Here is a 5738-nt window from a genome sequence, read left to right as displayed (position 1 = left end):
GGAATGGGGGCAGGCTCCCGGGCTGAGGAAGGACCACATTAAAGCCTCATCTTCAACAACACAAAGAAAAACAATTTGAAACTTAATCATCTCCCAGAATTATGATCCCTCCTCGCAGCGGGGAGCACATTAGCAGAGCTGAGAAATGATAATTCAGCAGCCAGCAACCCAGCAGGGAGGGAAAGAGGAGGAGGGAGGAGAGCCGGAGGAAAACAGAAACAGAGACATAGAGAAAGATGGGAAAAGCGGGCAGAGGCAAGGCCTGACCTCTCATGACTCTTCTTCCTGCCCAAGTCTGAGACAGGGTTCCAGGAGAGTGGTCTGGTGGCACTTGGCCCTTCAATTATGCCCTATCTAGGGCAGGGGTCAAGGTGCTCCCTAGGTCACTTCTCAGCACCGATGGATCCCCACGTCCGGAGCTGCATTCAAGCTCATCCGGGCCAGGCGTGGTTTAGTGGTCTTAGCCTGGATGGGGGAAAGCTCCCGAGCCACCAGGGCTGGCTCTGAGCGCCCGCTTGTCCGATGGCACCTAGGCGAATCAGCGGTCCGTCAGGACCCGAGGTGCTGGACAGCTCCCGGTCCCAGAAATGGTTCTCCGGAGTCCACCGGAGAGGTGGGGCGAAGTTGCCCCCGCGCCGCGGCAGTCCCCACCCTCCGGAGAAGCGCGAAGGCTGCTGGGAGCTCCTGGGGAAAGGGCTTGGGGTCGTGAAAGGGTCCCGATGGAGATCTGGTGCGGGCCTTGAGACTGGGGCCCCGGGGGCAACTTCTCCAGACGCATTCCTTCCTTCTGAGTCGAGACCCCTTCACTTACTCCCCACACCACCCCCCGCTGGGGACAATGGCGCCTTCAGCCCCCAGAGATGAATGGGGCCTTTGAGAGCCGCACGCCACGGGGTCAGCGGCGGCCACCGGGTCCCCGGGGGCTGCCCAGTCTCCCGATCAAGGAGACTCTGGCCGGGGAGAGTGGGGAGCTCTTCGGGGAAGAAAGGAATCCCATGGTCCCTTTCTTAGAGACTAGTAGACCCCGGAGAAGAGATTCATCTGGCTCAGGCAGTTTCTGGTAAAGAAGGATTTTAAGGGGGTAGGGAGGGAGGAACCCCCACTACCTGTGGCAGAGAAGGGGAGATTCTGTGCTCCTTCCTCAGGAGGCAGCAAAGCCAGCTACCAAGTTTTTGCTACCTCTTCTCCCCCAATCCACCCTCCATCCCACCCGGTTCCCCAAATCGGGGTCCCACCCTCAGTTTGCATGGGGCCCCTCCCCGCTTCTCTTGGTGCCCTTGTCCCTTCATCTGGGGCTGTCCCTAAGGCTTGGTCCCTCCTTCCTGCTCCTGTCTCCCCTCCCCTTCTTGCACTGCACAGCCTACCCAGTTTCTATGGAAACAGGCTGGGAAGGCACTGCCAGGAGGCCAAGGCCACTACTGCTCTTGGGGGGAGGGGAAGATAGAAATGGAAAGAAAGACACAGGAGGCAAGTTCTGGCCATTCCTGGAAGCGGGTGGAGATCTGTGGGGAGTGAGACTTCACTGCCAGAGGGTTGGAGCAGAAAGAGAGGTGTGATTAAGTGATGTGACTGAGACAGAGTCGAGGGGCTCTTCCTCATTCCCCCAATTCCCAGTGCTCCAGACATCTAGACAAGCCTCCTCAGAGGGGAATGTGGTGGATGAAGAAGGAAAAGAGACAGGTAGTACCAAGAGCTCTCCCCATTCCTACCTTATGTGAGGCTCTATCCTTTTACCCTTCCTGGGGACATGCCCACTTGAGAGGAAGTCTCCAGGGAACTAGAAGGCTCCCAAGAAATGAGAGGGAAAATTGGAGTGAGTGGTCAGGGATGTTCAGGAATCTCCCCTAGGAAGGTGAGCTAGAGGTGGGCAGAGGCCTCGGAACATCAGCTACTTTTATGGTACCCCTCTCCAGCACCCCCACTGAGGAGTTGGTAGGGGCTGGAGACTGTCAGCTTCCTCCCCATTCTGTCCTTCCCATCAGTATGTTGGGCTATGAGAAAACAAAAGTGGCCTAGTGGGGGTTGGGTGCAGAGAAAGGGAGATAAGCCTAAGGCAAGAAGGGCCAGAAGAGGGGTGGGTGAGTGAGTGAGTGCAGATGCTTGTGGCTAGGGCAGGGAGGGAGCTTCTTAGAAGCTTCATCTGCCAGCACCTGGGAAGTGATCCCCAGCCCTCACCCTCTCCTGATGTTCCCACCTCAGGCAAAGCTGCCCCTTGGACAGGGACTATTGGAAATCTCAGAGTCCTGGGATATTGTGCTGTGGGGGATTCCTTGGAAAGGGGCCCTCTAGGTTATCAGAACCTTCAGTAAAGCTTCCCTGGGGGAGAAGGGTAGTGAAACAGGTACCCTCAAGCCTAGGGTTTCCTGAATCTGAGCCATCGACTCTCCCTCAACCATAGTCCCCAGAACAGTCGTCTTGGTGTTTGCTTATTTTGGTTATTTTTTGATCAGATATTTTGGCACTGAGCACACTGCCTCCTGTTGCCATAGCAGCCGTGACAGGGGCTAAGGCACCGTGAGAAAAATACCAAAATTAATGAGTGAGCTAAAGTGCAGTCGAGAGAAAAACAAGGTTAAAAAAAGAGTTAAAACAGTAATGAAAACAGGCTTTCCAGCTTCACAGCAGAGCAGCTGCTGAGGCCTCCCCAGAGCAGCAGCCCCCACCCAGCCTAGGGCTCCTGGCATCTCCCAGACCTCAAGGCAGGACTCACTTGGCTTCCCCCACCCAGCTCTCACTGACCCAGCAACATCCACTTGGGGACCACCCTAGGCACAACAGTAGATCAGCTCCAACAGTACATCAGCTTCCATCTCAGGTAATATCTTGCCTTCCAGAACAGTTTGTCATCTCCTAGACAATAGAGTCTCAGCCACAGCCCCCACACAATAATGGTCCAGCAAAATTACCAGGAAATGGCCTCCTAGCTACACCCAAGCTTTAAAGTTATAGCTGCAGGCATCCCAGCTAGAGTCCTGCATACAGCAACAGCCCATCCACAATCCTGAGCAACAGCATCTTAGCTATAGCCAATCCCCAGTATGCTGTCATCACAGCTACAGCTCCAGGACCAATAGCAGCTCAGCTACAGTCCTATACACAACAGTAGCTCTGCTCCTATCCCAGGTAACAGCCTGTCTCCCAGGTACAGGCTCCTAGCAACAGCCTCTCATCTCCTAGGACCTAGGCAATGGATCCAGCTACAGTCCCATCTACATCATATTAACAGGGAACAGCTTCTCAGCTACAGCTAGTCTCAGGTGTGCCAGCCTCATATCTATAGCTTCAGGCTCAACAGCATATCAGTTACAGCCCTCCCTCAACATGCACACACACGCCCATATACACACAGCTTGGTGATAGCTTCTTAGGTAATCTTATTGGCTATAGCCTAGGCACACCAGCATCAGAGCATTGCAAGTGTCCCAACTACAATCAGAGGCAGCAGGCTTGGTGTTACAGTTCCAGGTCCTACAGCATCCTAGTTCACTTAGCCACAGCCCATCCCAGGTACACAGATATCACAGCAAGCACCCCAACCATTCCCATACCCGGCATCACCTGGTTCCAATCCCTGACCACAGTCTCAGCTGGAACTCAGGCACCATCAGTTTCAGGAGCTACCCCCAATGCTTCACTTGCCAAGCAGGTCCTCCTCCCACTTTGGTACAGGGCCAAAAGTCTGACTTCTCTCCCTTCAAATGCCACCGCCCTTGCTCCCCAACCGTCCTCCCAGTCCCTGCTTGCTCACCTGCCCTCCTTCCTGGGGAAAAAAGGCCCCAATTCTCATATCTACATTGCCCCTGACTCAGGGGCACAGAGCCCAGCCTGGCAGCTGGGGTAGGAGGGGCTGGGGAGTAGGGAGAAGAGTAGGCACACCCTGGTGCTGCTTCTCTGGCCCAGTTCTGCTCCTACCACTTGGTGCAGAATTTGAGTTTGATGGTGGTGGAGCAGGAAGGATGGAGGAGAACATCTGGGAGATTAGCATTTCCTGCCCAGCTCTGCGGCTGCTGAGCCTGCTCAGCCCTGAGCAAGGGAGGAGAACAGAGGAGCCTTTGAATGGCTCCCAGCAAGCAGACTGGGGAGGGTTTGCTGCATTGGGCAGCGGGCACACGCTGGGGGCAGGGAGACTGGGGCAGCTCTTCTGTGGAAGATTTCTTCTCTCTGGGCCACTGATTCCCTCCTCGGAGCTGTGCTCAGTGATGTGGAGAGTATGAGCTTTGGTGAGACAGAAAGAAGCTACTTACAGGACAGACCCTCCCCCCTCTTTCAGCAGATTATCCCATCTCCCATCTAGAGCCCCGCCCCTGGGCTCCTGGGGCTGAGGGATAGAGCAGGGCCCAGGCCAGAAAAGGAGTCCAGTTAAGGGGGGCTGCTCTGGGAGAGATCTTGCACAGACTTTGCTTGCCCCCTTAGCTAGCCAGAGATTCCACTCTTACCCTGAAGAGCATCCCACCGAGAGAGGCCAGAGCTGAGAAGAGAAGGAAGTAGAAGAAAGAGGAAAGGCACAGAAGAGTGGTAGGAACAGGGAAATGGGGAAGGACAGAGATGGGGAGTCAGAGGCTATGGCAAAAAGGGGCCCAGCAACTGATCATCCCATAACGAGACCCTTTCCTCACGCAGCACTAGGCTTGGCTAGGGATAGCTTTCCTCATTCTTTTGATCTCGAACACTCTGCCTGGGCATGCAGGCGAAGAAGGCAGGAGGTCCTGTTGAACTGGGACACTTGGCAGCCTGGGTTACCAAACCACCAGCGCAGGAGAGGGAGTTCCCAAGCTGCTCGAAGACCTCTAGATGGCGCCAGAGAGCCAGATCTGAATGGGAGAAACCTAGTATTGGAGTGTGTGAAACACTGCGTGTGACACCGTGTGTGATTTGGTGAGTGTGAGTGTGATAGGGAGCGTGTGGCACTGCGAGGGCGTGTGACACAGGCCGTGACACTGCGCGGCCTCGGGGGGCAGGGACCCGGTGACTGTATAATGTAAGTCACTGGCAAATACGGGTGGCCGCAGCACTACGCCGCCCAGAGGGCAGGTGATCAGGGGACCCTCGAATAGCCTGAGCTCAGGCGCAGCACTTCGTCTTCAGCTTGTGTATCTTCCCCATCCTCACTCTAGAGCCCCCGGGTCCCATTAGCCTCCTCCTCCCACGGTCCCCTCCATAGCCCCACCCCCACGGCTTGCTGCGGCCACCTAGGCTGACCGCTCTGCGGCTTCGGCCGGAGGGGGAGGGGTGGACTTTCCCCGAGCGCAGTGGGAAGGGAGGGCCACACAGGGTGATCGGGGATCTGGGCGGGAAGAGGGTGGATATGGAGGAGCAGGTGCCCAGGGAAGAAGGCGCTGTGGGAGACACTTCCCTTGCCTCGACTTCCCAGGGGGCAGACAGAGCTGGGGACAGGTGTTTGAGTAGGGTAAGGAGGGGAATTCAGGAGCGGTCCTAGATGGAGGCTTGGGTGGGATAAGTGTAAGGTGAAGCGCAGAGGAGGGGACGGCCTGTGTACTGGGCGTCGGGTAGTGAAGAGATAGCAAAGGGAGGGGTCCAGGCTTTAGGGAGCGGTGCTTGGGGTCCCCTCCCAGCCGGACCGGAGCGGTCCCGAGCTCCACCTCCCGGCCGAAGGGGGGGCGGGGAGGCGGGCGGGCCGGGAGGGAGGAGGGAGGGAGGGGGCGGGCCGGGCTGTGCGCTCCGCTCTCTGCTGGCTCCGCCGCCGCCGCCGCCGCCGCCGCCGCCGCCGCCTCACACAC

The sequence above is a fragment of the Theropithecus gelada genome, chromosome 6, assembly GCF_003255815.1.
Source record: "Theropithecus gelada isolate Dixy chromosome 6, Tgel_1.0, whole genome shotgun sequence".
Lineage (NCBI taxonomy): Eukaryota > Metazoa > Chordata > Mammalia > Primates > Cercopithecidae > Theropithecus > Theropithecus gelada.
The sequence above is the reverse complement of the archived record's forward strand: the minus strand, read 5'-3'. Positions refer to the sequence as shown.